This window comes from Triticum aestivum, chromosome 7A, assembly GCF_018294505.1.
Source record: "Triticum aestivum cultivar Chinese Spring chromosome 7A, IWGSC CS RefSeq v2.1, whole genome shotgun sequence".
NCBI classification, from domain to species: Eukaryota; Viridiplantae; Streptophyta; class Magnoliopsida; order Poales; family Poaceae; genus Triticum; species Triticum aestivum.
Genome location: NC_057812.1, coordinates 648,748,357 through 648,761,651, shown reverse-complemented (window position 1 = coordinate 648,761,651; position 13,295 = coordinate 648,748,357).

Genomic DNA, 13,295 nt, shown 5'->3' with positions numbered 1-13,295 from the left:
CTGGGGCGACCGGATCTGACGTGATAGGGGGTTGTTGGTGGCGTAGGGAGCCTGTGGTGGCCTGATCCAGCGCTGGTGGCCGTACGCAGGAGGGGCACGCAACGGCGCGGGTCGGGTGGTGGCCTTGTGAGCGCGGGCGGGAGGGTGGGTTGGTGGGTTTTTTTCCTTTTAGTTTTTTCGCTGTGTTCGGGTCGTTTCGGGGTCTACTGTTTTTTAGGAATCGGGGTCTACTGTTAGGAGTATAAGAAAAGTGTTATAGTAGAATAAGGTTAGATGGTGATAGTAAAATAGACCCACCCTATATAGGTGCCTACAAGATGTTAGGCAAAAGATATAAATTGATTGGAAATCTTCATCATAACTCATCGAAAAAAGATACTTGCTAAAACATAGATCGATACATTGCAAATTTATTCAGATACAACAAAAATTAATCTTCCTAGGAGCTCAAATCTTTCCATGATGGTGTCCACCAAGGCACAAGTGATATATCGTCATGGCTGCCCAAGCAGTGGAAGAGTCCAATGATCATTAACAGGTATAACAGACGCATTGTTCATCATGGCACATACCACCCATGTACTTTGGTGCCTCAAATTGTTTACAAGCACTTTGACAATTGTCATTGTCATAATCTGTCTCGCATCTACCATGATAGTAAGGATGAAGCTTGTACATGCACTGCGGGCCAGCTTCAGCAGTACCTGATGTAAATTTCAAAGCCATCCCATTAGGACTATATAGAGAGAGTACAACTTTTCATAAAATCGCAAAACCATGGATAATTTGCTTACCAAGGCAGATGAAGAATGCTAATACCGATAGAGACAAGACTACCGCTATCTTGCAGGCCATTGTGAAAGCTTTGATTGAATAACTTAAGGTGTGGTAAGCGAAAAGGTCTGCAGCCTTCACTACTAGGGAAAACCTTATACATAGTGGTATAGCAGTAGCGCTGGTCAAAACCCGACGCTATTGCTACTTATTAGTAGTGCTTGTTACAAAAGCACGCCAGAACCATTGTTGTAGAAATAGCACGTCTACGCGGAAAAGCGCTACTACTATAATTCCCTCGCCGGTGCCGGTAGGCTAGGAATAATAGTAGCGGTTCTTCCAGAAGCACACTACCGCTAAAAACTTTGTAGCAGCGCGTTTATGCTATAGAGCGCTACTGCTATGAAATAAAAAAATAAGTAGAAAAGTAAATGAAAATGAAATAAATAGAAAAAGGAGAAATGAAAAAAAGAAAATGTAAAGAAAACAAAAGAAAAATAAAAATAAAACAGAAAGGAATAGCTGTAGCGCGTTTCGGCAAAACACGCTACTGCTAGTTTGACTTAACCCCCGGCCGCGCGGGCTCAAAATTTCGCTAAGTCCTTCCCCCTCCACTCCCCCTCTCCCCCAACTGCTCCATCACCGTCGTCGCCCTGCCACCTTCGACCACACCGCCACCGCCCGAGGCCGCCCTCAACCTCACAGTCGCCGCCCGAGGCCGTCATCGACCTCACCGTCGCCTCCCTCGAGCTCACTGCTGCCGCCCGAGCCCACCCAGGACCTCCGCCGCCCGAGCCAGAGCCTGCCCTCGCCGCCGACCGTAAGGCTCTGCCTCTCCTCTCCCCTGTCCTCCTCTCTCTCTACTAGGGCAATTCATATATATGTTAATGTTGTGTTGATGTTCATATGAACCCTAGGTGTTCATATGAACCCTAGATTTGTTTAGGGAAGTAGGAACTTTTTGGCATTTAGGAAAAATGATTAGCAATTTTTTTAGGAAACTAGCTAGGGCAAATTTTTAGGAAAATGCCTAAATAGTAATTCCATTTGCTTTAAATTAATAGAGGGTATGTAAATAATAGTAGCATTTAGATTTAAATTAACAGAGGCTATAAACAAAAAACAATTAGCAATAAAAAATTATTTGGACTATGGACCTGAATCTGTTCCAAATTTCATTCAAATGAAATTTGAATTATTTGGACTATGGACCTGAATATTTTTGAAGAAATTGCGTGTAGGTACTAAGGTCTTGCTACGGAAATTTTGGTGAGGTCAGAATGGTTAGAGAAAATGGAGTTCCTAGACTTTTAGCTTTCGACAAAAAACAAAAGTATTTAGCTATAAATAAAAAACAGTAGCTATGGCATTTAGCTGTAAACAAAAAACAGAATTGTTTTTCTTTTCAAAAACTTGGTTAAACTAATTGTTGCTATGTAAACAAAAAACAAGATTGTTGTTATATGATATATGTCATTGATGTTCATTTGCATATTTCATTATTGTTGATTATATCTTTTCATTAAAGTGGCCATGTTATATGCAAATTCCTCAATAGTGTTTGCTCATGTTATATCATTTCATTGAAGTGGTTCGATTGTGCCCAAGTGGCTTTGTTGTTTCCAGGGAATGAAGCTGAGTGGCCTATGTTTTGCCGGAATGTTGATTCATTTCCGTTCCGGCAAATTTCAGGTTCTCGATTTGTCCACTTTTTAGCAAAAGTCATGCCGAAATTTTTCGTGAATTTCGGCATGACTTGTGCTACAAACTAGGACATATCGAGTGCCTAAGATTTGCCGGACCGGGAATGATTCAATGTTCCTGCAAAATGATACGTCCATTTTGCATCATGCTTTTATATCAATATTTATTGCATTATGGGCTGTTATTTCACATCTGTCACAATACTTATGGCTATTCTCTCTTATTTTACAAGGTTTATATAAGGAGGGAGAATACCGGCAGCTGGAATTCTGGGCTGGAAAAGGAGCAAATATTAGAGACCTATTCTGCACAACTCCAAAAGTCCTGAAAATCGACGGAATACCTTATAATAAATAATGAAAAATCCTCGTCAAAGATGAAGACCAGGGGGCCCACACCCTTTCCACGAGGGTGGGGGCGCCCCCCCTAGGGCGCGCTCCCTACCTCGTGGGCCCACTGGTGGCTCTCCGATGACCATCTTCTCCTATATGAAGTCTTTCGTCGAGAAAAAAATAAGAAGCAACCTTTCGGGAGGAAACTTCGCCGCCACGAGGCGGAACCTTGGCGGATCCAATCTAGAGCTCCGGCATAGCTATTCTGCCGGGGAAACTTCCCTCCCGGAGGGGGAAATCATCGCCATCGTCATCACGAATGCTCCTCTCATTGAGAGTGGGCAATCTCCATCAACATCTTCATCAGCACCATCTCATCTCAAAACCCTAGTTCATCTCTTGTTTCCAATTCTTGTCTCCAAGTCCGGGATTGGTGCTAGTAGGTTGCTAGTAGTGTTAATTACTCCTTGTAGTTGATGCTAGTTGGTTTAATTGGTGGAAGATCATATGTTCAGATCCTTTATGCATATTATTACCCCTCTGATTATGAACATGAATATGCTTTGTGAGTAGTTACGTTTGTTCCTGAGGACAAGGGAGAAGTCTTGCTATTAGTAGTCATGTGAATTTGGTATTCGTTCGATATTTTGATGAGATGTATGTTGTCTAGCCTCTAGTGGTGTTATGTGAACGTCGACTACATAACACTTCACCATTATTTGGGCCTAGAGAAAGGCATTGGGAAGTAATAAGTAGATGATGGGTTGCTAGAGTGACAGAAGCTTAAACCCTAGTTTATGCGTTGCTTCGTAAGGGGCTGATTTGGATCCATATGTTTTATGCTATGGTTAGGTTTACCTTAATACTTTTGTTGTAGTTGCGGATGCTTGCAATAGAGGTTAATCATAAGTGGGATGCTTGTTCAAGTAAGAACAACACCAAAGTACTGGTCCACCCACATGTCAAATTATCAAAGTACCGAACGCGAATCATATGAACATGATGAAAACTAGCTTGACGATATTCCCATGTGTCCTCGGGAGCGCTTTTCCTTATATAAGAGTTTGTCCAGGCTTGTCCTTTGCTACAAAAAGGATTGGGCCATCTTGCTGCACTTTATTTACTTTTGTTACTTGTTTTTCGTTATAAATTATCTTATCACAAAACTATCTGTTACCACTTATTTCAGTACTTGCAGAGAATACCTTGCTGAAAACCGCTTATCATTTCCTTCTGCTCCTCGTTGGGTTCGACACTCTTACTTATCGAAAGGACTACGATAGATCCCCTATACTTGTGGGTCATCAAGACTCTTTTCTGGCGCCGTTGCCGGGGAGTGAACCGCCTTTTGTAGGTGGAATTTGTAAGGAAAAATTTATATAGTGTGCTGAAATTTACTGTCACTTGTTACTATGGAAAGTAATCCTTTGAGGGGCTTGTTCGGGGTATCTTCACCCCGACCAGTAGAGCAAAGAGTTGCTTCTCAACCTACTGAACCTATTGAAGATGAATTCCTTAGGACTATCCTTCGGGTATGAACTGCTAGCTACACTACAGGAATCAGCTACTTTGCCGTCTGCCACGGCGGACGGCAAAGGCATGAACGGCGGACGGCAAAAGGCTCCGGCAAAGTAGGCTACGGTAAACAGCTACTTTGCCGTCTGCTTCCTGGCGGCGGACGGCAAAGGCCCTGTGCCGTCCGCGGCGGACGGCAAAGAGAGCGGACGGCAATAATTGCGCTGTCAGTCCGTTAAGTGGCTAACGGCAGGCCTTTGCCGTCCGCCGCTGACGGCAAAATTGCTAGGGTCTTTGCCGTCCGCCGTATGATGTCATCTACACGTCACTACATGGCAGGTTCTTTGCTGTCTGCCACTGATGGCAAAGTGCAGGTTCTTTGCCGTCTGCCACTGATGGCAAAGTCTTTGCCGTCTGCCACTGTAGGCAAACTGACCAAATGGGTCAGCTCCCAGGAAGCACAGCTGGATGCCATGTGTCTTCTTTGCCGTCCGTGGCAGACGGCAAAGAGCCCGTTGCCGTCGGTGGCAGACGGCAAAGAGCCTGCATATTGGCTCCTTTATCTGTTTTTATTAAATCCAACAATTTTCATCACAAATATATATGACATATATAGATATATTTCAAAAGGCCATTACATAGCAAACATATAAGATATCCAACACATAACTTCATCATCCAACCATATATATTACATGCATAGTTCCATCATACATAACAAGTTCAACATAGAGGCATCCAACCATATATATTACAATAGTTTCATCCAACGATACATGCATAGTTCAACGATACAAAAGAAACAGAGAAAGGGATAAGGAGCACTCCATCTATGCAAGCTTTCATCAAGTGAATGAAATCTGCAAAATGAAAAATAAGAAAGTTAGAACAAGAAGAGTAGAACAAGAAGAAGAGTAGAACAAGAAGAAGACTAGAACAAGAAGAGTATGTCATTTATGAGCTAACTTACGTGAAATGGATCATATATGAGCTAACTAAGTTGAAATGGGTCGTTTATGAGCTAGCTAAGGTGAAATGGATCATTTATGAGCTAACTTAGTTGAAATGGGTCGTTTATGAGCTAACTAAGGTCAAATGGGTCGTTTTTGAGGTAACTAAGATGAAATGGATCGTTTTTTAGCTAACTTAGGTGAAATGGATCATTTATGAGCTAACTTAGTTGAAATGGATCATTTTTGAGCTAACTTAGGTGAAATGGATCATTTATGAGCTAATTTAGTTGAAATGGATCTTTTTGAGCTAACTTAGGTGAAATGGATCATTTAAGAGCTAATTTAGGTGAAATGGATCGTTTTTAGCTAACTTGGTGAAATGGATTGTTTATGAGCTAAATTAGTTGAAATGGATCGTTTATGAGATAACCTAGGTAAGATTGGTCATTTTGGAGTTAACCTAGGTGAAATGGGTCATTTTAAAGCTAACGTATGTAAAATGGATCATTTAGGAGCTAATCTATGTAAAATGGGTCATTTTTGAGCTAACTTGGATGAACTGGATCAACTATAAGCTAACCTAGGTAAAATGGGTCATTTTAGAGCTAACTTAGGTAAAATGGATCGTCTATGAGCTAACTAAGCTAATTATGCAATTTTTGACGTAAGTAAGCTAAGTACAGATCGTTTTAGAGCTAACTTAGGTAAAATGGATGGTTTTGGAGGTCAGTAAGCTTATTAAGTCATTTTGGAGGTGAAGAGCTAAGTCTAGGTCATTATGGTAAGCATTGGAGGAAATAAAGCTAAGTCTAGGTCTTTATGCATGTGTTAAGCAAAACACTAGATAAACTTACCAAGATCCAGGAGGTGTAGGAGCGGGGTGGCTCGTGTCGGTAGCTGGAGAAGGATCGTGCGATGCTTGTCTGGAGACGCTGCACCAAAGATCATTTCCAATGTCTTGTTAGCATGATGACACTCAAATGTTAAGACTAGCAAGTAATGTCCATTCAAATAAAACTCACCGTGGTCCCAGGAGCAATCACTGGCATCGGCGGAGCGGTCTGACCTGTCTTCTCGCACACAGACTGCACATTTGGTTTTGACGACTCAGTCATACTAGTTAGTAATGAGATAAACACTACATGAATGTTTTGGCTAATCTGCAGAAGAAACTTACCACAAGGAGCTCGTACATGGCCCTTGCCTGCATGTCATTGCGTGCCCTCTCCTCCTCCATCATCTTTGTCGTCCTCTCCTCCAACTCCCGCTGCCTCTCCGCCGCCTCCGCCAGAAGTTTCTCCGTTCTATCTCTCTCACTCTGTATAGCAGCCTGCAACACCACTCACATGACCATTTGTAATCATTGATGGAAGCGCACACAATGTAATGGAGAAAGATAACTGAGTACGTATCACTAACCTTGATGGCGAGTTGCACTGGCTGTTCATGAGGCCTTATCTCAGGAGCGGAGCTCGACTGGCGCGCCTTGATCTCCGGGAGAGTTCTAGGACAACGGATAAGTCCATCTCCAATGGCTATGGAGCCATGGGACCTCCCGCCACCAGATATCATCAATAGCTCTGGATCAATGGGACCCTGGCTCAGGTTAAAGTCCTCCCCTTTCCTCGCCTTCCCCTCATCTCTATATCTCACGAGCTTGTTGTGGGAGGAGATGTTGGTGAAGTTGTTTGCATCATCGAGGTCAGACTGAGAGAAAGCCTTGACTTTCTTGAAAGAGGCAGTGTGGGCCATGGCATACAGGTCTTACACCTCTGGCACCTTATCCGCCTTATTGTAGCGTGCCTGAAAGAGAGAAACAATGAAAATTAGTAATTAAAGGGCTCAAGCTAGCATGATGAATGAATTGCATGAATCATGAAGCAAACCACATACCTAGTTGCGCCCGAACTGATATAAGTTGGAGCTGCCTTGATGGTGTGGCACACCTTCCATTTGGGCACGTTTGTCCTTGGCCTCATTGTGGAGGGCTAGCCATTGTTTTGAGCACCACTCATCGACCAACACCTCCCAACAATCCATCCGATCCGCACACCATCTCGGAGGCGCCTAAGTTAGCAAATAGAAACTTGAGCGCTACGGCTAAGAATTACTAAATGAAGGAACTTAAGTAGAGAAGGCCTTAAGAATTACCTTCATGTACTGCTCCTTACTCAGGAACTTATCAAGGCATGCCGGCTTGGTCTCCTTGATACCACGCAAGGCGTAGTAGTCTCGAACAGCCTGCACCCGAGCCTCGTGCCGTAAGTTCTGGAGTAGGCGCTTGCAGACGTTCTCGATAACATGTGCCGCGTCCTCCTCGTATCCCTCCTCACACCTGTAGAATGTCTGCAATCAAATGAGACAATATTGATTAGTACAATTAATAACTAGCTCGTTGAAGATTTTTAAATGTGTAAAGGAGAAATTACCCAAAACTTTCTGATCACCATGTCTGCCCTCATGTCGCACACGACACCGTCGATAATCTCATCCGGCGGGGCCGGGGCAGCCACGTAGTGCTCCCAGCTCAATCCAAGCTTTGGAAGCCGACCCTCACCAGGCAACGTGACAAACCCCGGGAAGTTTTGCCGACAAAGAACTCCAAGGACGGAGTTGGGCCGGCGGACACTATGATGGTGGTCCCAACCCCTGCAGCATGACAAGGCCAACGCATTAGTTATTTGAAAAAACGTGAATGCACAAGGTACAAAAATATTAAATGCACTTACGTACCTCTCCCCATCAGGGAAAATCAACCACCTCTGCTCACGGTTCACCGGCACGGATGGGAGCCGTGTAGCACCACGCTGGTAGATGGTGCCCCCCTCCTCCTCAAGATCAGTCGGCTCCCCGCCATCATCAGCATGGCCACTCGGCTCCTCAGGCTGATCCGGCCAGGTACCCCATCCGGACGTGTGCTCCTCCGGGGTCACGTGGGCCGAACTCTCGTGGGCCGAAGGCCAGTCGACCCGAGGCTCATGGGCCCAAGACCAGTGGACCGGAGGCTCATGGACCGGAGTCCGTGTAGCCTCCTCCTCGGACGAGTCCACCCTAGCAGTCACGTGCTCGGGTGAAACAGCTGGGGGTGGCGGCGAGGAAGGCGCCGTAGCAGTCACCCTACCTCCTCTCCCACGACCACGTGCCCCACCTCCTCTCTTCCTACCTCGTCCCCTGCTGGGCACCACGGTCGACGAAGAAGGGCCCGGCGGTGTGGCCATACTGTCCAGCAACGCTCGGCGGAGAGGTGCGTCTGGAATGGAAGACCTCAGACCACGCTCCCGACCAGCGCCCACCATCTTTCAACACCTGCCATGACAAACAGTAAACGAAATTAGTACAACATAAAAAAAGACCGACATGAATAATAATATGTGTATCACTTAAGTGTATCATCATCAAGTACAACATAAAAAAATGTAATACCTGACACTACTAATAATCTCGATCAGTATCATCAATAAATGCATAATCATCATCATCACTATAATCAATGACGGGCTCATAGGGTTCATTGGCATCAACATGTGCAAGGCCACCATGATGTAATCGGTCAAGCATTGACAGGTCATCCGCAACAGTAACCTCTTCTTGTTCCGGCTCTTCTTGTTCCTCCTCTGGGGTGATGTCGGATTCATTGTCGCTGTCTACTTCAATGTTTTGGGGTGAAGTATAGCGGTTCTTGAAACGCTTTTTGGAAAGACGTGTCTCTTGGAAGAATTCTCCTTCATATGTGTCTGGGTTAATGTGAGGTTCATAATCCTCTTCCTTTGGGGGAGAAAGTCTAGCACAGGGTGGCACTTCATAAACGACATCCCAACCTTTCAGATTTGGATTAGTTTGGCAGGCCCACGGTAGATAGAATACTTGGGTCGCCTATTGAGCCATAATCTAGACATCAGGAACATCTAAATGAGTGCTTTGGTTGATTTCAACTAGCCCTATATGTTCATGAGTCCTTCTAGTCTCCTTCGGCTGAAACCAATAACATTTGAAGACTACGACATTCGGTGGGTTTTCACCATAGAACAGAAGTTCATAAATTGCTTCAACTCTCCCATAATACTCGGTACCTCCTTCGCCGATAGCAGATACACAACAATTTGTAGACTTTCGGTCGGCCATAGATAGCTCTTTGCCATATGTATGAAAGCGATACTCGTTGATGTCGTACTTGTCAAATGAACGGACCTTATAGTCAAAACCATTAGCGACTTGTCTCAATTCGGCGTCCATAGACTTTGAATTAGCCTACAAGTTTAATATGAAAGGATTGTTGCATTATGCACAAATTAGCGAATGAAATGAAATTCTCTAATAGAAATTACTGTTTGTTTGAACCAAGAGATGAAACCGGGATAGCCACCTCCTTGCTTTGCGAGAAGCTCATACTCTTCGACAGAATCCTTTTGGATCTCTGCTCCATACGAGAATATGGTGACGTATCGACTGTATGACATATCCAGGAATAAGAGTAGTTCAAAGGAAATAGAAGTTGCGAAACAATGTACCGAGAACTTACTCGATGTACGGCCGCACTTCTATTAGGTTGTTGAAGATATACAATGAAATGGTCCGCCATTCTTCGTTATCCAAAGATACTGGATGTGAAACACTAGCTGGTGCGAGATTCCCTTTGAATAGGCTGAGGTTGGATCCACCCTTTTTAGGCTCGTCAGCATTGTACCGAGGCTTCGGATTATGCAAATCACGATTTTTGGCTTCGTAGTGCGCTGTTACGAAGTTTGCCGCCTCCTCTGTGATGAATGCCTTAGCCATCGATGCTTCAATTCTATGTTTATTTTTACATTTTTCTCGAAGCGTCTTCTGCATCCTCTCAGTTGGGTAGCACCAACGATTTTGCACGGGCCCCCCCAATCTTGCCTCGGTCGGGAGATGCAAAATCAAATGCTGCATTGGATTAAAGAAGCCCGGTGGAAAGATCTTCTCTAACTTGCAGATCAACTCCGGCGCCAACTCTTCCATTTCTTCTAGCACGCCAGGCGATAGTTCTTTCGCACAAAGAACACGGAAGAAATAGCTGAGTTCTGCCAGTACTAGCCATTCATCCTCAGGGATGAAGCCACGCAACATCACCGGCATTACCCGCTCAATCCATATGTGCCAATCATGACTCTTGAGACCAAATATCTTCAGTTTATCAAGATTTGCTCCCCTCTTTAGATTCGCTGCATACCCATCGGGGAACATCAACTGCTGTTGCACCCACAAGAGAATTTCCCTCATAGCTGGCCTTCCAAGATTGAACCATGCCTTTGGCTTCGTCCAGTTCTGCTTTCCTTTCGGTTCTTTCATGTTTTGTAACGGCCTATCACATAGCGCCTCCAGATCGACTCTAGCCTTAGTATTATCCTTTGACTTCCCATCTATGCCGAACAATGTACCAAAAAGCGCCTCGACGATATTCTTCTCAGTGTGCATCACGTCGATGTTGTGTGGGCAAAGGAGGTCTTTGAAGTAAGGCAGATCCCATAAGCATGTTTTGTGAGTCCACGCGTGCTTAGTATTATACCCCTTGAAGTACCCTGGACGTTGTGGATCTGGCTCGAGAGCGTTTAACTGATCCAGGGTCTGTTGGTCTGTCAATGCAGGTGGTGCAGAGTTTTTGACAACTCTACCCCTGATGAAGTTCTTCTTGTCTTTCCTGAACTTATGGCGAGGATCCAGGAACTGTCTATGCATGTCGAAGCAAGAAAACTTGTGACCGGCCTGAAGCCAATGAAACTCAAGAGCTCCCTTGCATGTGGGGCACGGGAACCTTCCATGCACACACCAGCCAACGAATAGCGCATACGCCGGCAAGTCATGCGTCGAGTACATGTACCAGACACGCATTATGAAGTTCCGTTTGCTAAAGGCGTCGTATGTCTTGAACCCATTATCCCAGGCTTCTTGCAATTCGTCCTTAAGCGGCTGCATGTACACATTCATATTTTGCCCGGATAGTTGGGTCCTGGAATTATCAACGTCAGGAAAATGTTCTTTCTTTGCATAATCTGTCCGGGGGGAGATTGAGTGGAAAGACAAATACGGGCCAACAACTGTATTGGGCTGCCGTCATACCAAACACACTGAACCCATCCGTGCTGATGCCGACTCGAGGATGCCTCGGATCTGCCGCTTTGTCAGCATGTAATTCATCAAACTTTTTCCACGCAACACCATCTGATGTGTGTACCATCATCAGATTCCCATCTGCATCTAGTTCGGTTCTTTTGCCTGTTTTGTGCCATGTCATCTGTCTGGCCGTCTCTTCGACCATGAAAAGACGTTGAAGTCTTGGTACGATTGGCATATACCGAAGAACACTAACGGGGATTCTGGTCTGTGTCTTCTCACCCATACCGTTGTCTACCACAATATACCTAGAAGACTTGCAAATGGGACAATAGTTCAAGTACGCATAGTCAAGCCTAAATAAGGCACATCCTTTCTCACAGGCATGTATCTTCTCATAGGGCATCTTCAGTGCATGGAGGATTTTGTCCGACTGGTACAGGTTTGCAGGCATTACATGGCCTTTGGGTAGAAAGTGTCCAAATACTGTCATAATTGCGTCATAGCATTCTCTGCCCAAGTTGAACTAAGCCTTCAGAGCCATTACTTGTGAGATGGCATCCAACTGACAAAGCTCAGTGTGCTCGTGGAGCGGACGTTTCGAAGACTCCAACATTTCATTGAAGGCCTTTGCAGATTCCTCCATCTCCTCGTCTGAATCCCGAGCATCATCATAGCCTTGCACCATGTTTTCCATCCCGGTACCATGCTCGTCGGTGCGACGACGATCCACCTCAGCTCGGTCACGTTGGGCAGACTCACCATGAAATGTCCATACTGTATAATCGGGCGTAAAACCACTCTTCTGCAGGTGTTTGCCCATTTCAGCCTCTGTCTTCTTTTCCCAATTGCCGCACCGGAAACAGGGGCACCAGGTTTTCTTTTGGCCATTTGCAAATGCGGCTTGCACAAACCCCTTAGTTTTTGTGAACCATTCAGTGCTCCATTTGTTCTGACCAGTGTGACCGGTATACATCCAAGCACGGTCACTCATCTTGACTTTCAGAGCTACTGGACACACAACAATTATATATGTAATTCACCATGTATATATTCATTAGTTGATCTACTTTGTCAATTTTATTACGTCCATGCAACCTACACTCTAATAGGTAATGATAGGTCCTAATCCCACCTGTGTATGTGTAGATTGGGTGTATTTTCCCATGCTATGCTCCGAATCCGACGCAAAATTTCGGCAGCACCTCCCCGCTGTTCTCCTGATACACGTCTCTGCAATAAACAGAGAGGATGTGTACCCGGAGAACAACAGGGGAGGCACTGATGAAATATATGCGTCGGATCCGGAGCAAAGCATATGTGAAAACGAACCCAATCTACACATACTCGGGCTGTCCATGGATAGCGTTGGACAATTCGAAAGAATCAAGGTTATAAATATGCAAATGCATGCATATTTATAACTATGACGCTTTCGAATGGGAGACACATATTGGTTACGCATACTGATGATTCAAGACACATATATAGCTAGCTATCAAGTTTCATCAGAATAGATCAAATAATTAATGGGGGAGGAGGACTTGTCATTTGTGCTCACCCACGAACGAAGGGGCAGAGCTCGTCAAACGCACGGTGAGGTCGTCGAACACCAAACCTCGCAGCGATGAAACAACTGCACATTTAAAACTACACGATCAACACAATTATATATGATGTTTTTCATAACAAAATCGAAAAATATATGACCTACCTAATAATTCACAAATATAAGACCCCGTCGGCCTCTGGAAGGCCAAAGAACACCTTTTCGGGAGGTGTCGATGGTCGGGGTGTCCTGTCGGTGTCGGGGTGCCGTGTCGGGGTCAGGGTGCTGTTTCGGGGTTGGGGGGTCGGGGTGTCGTGTCGATGTCGGGGTAGTGCCGTGTCGGTGTCGGGGTGTTGTTTCGGGCTCGGGGTGTGGTGTCGGGGTCAGGGTGTC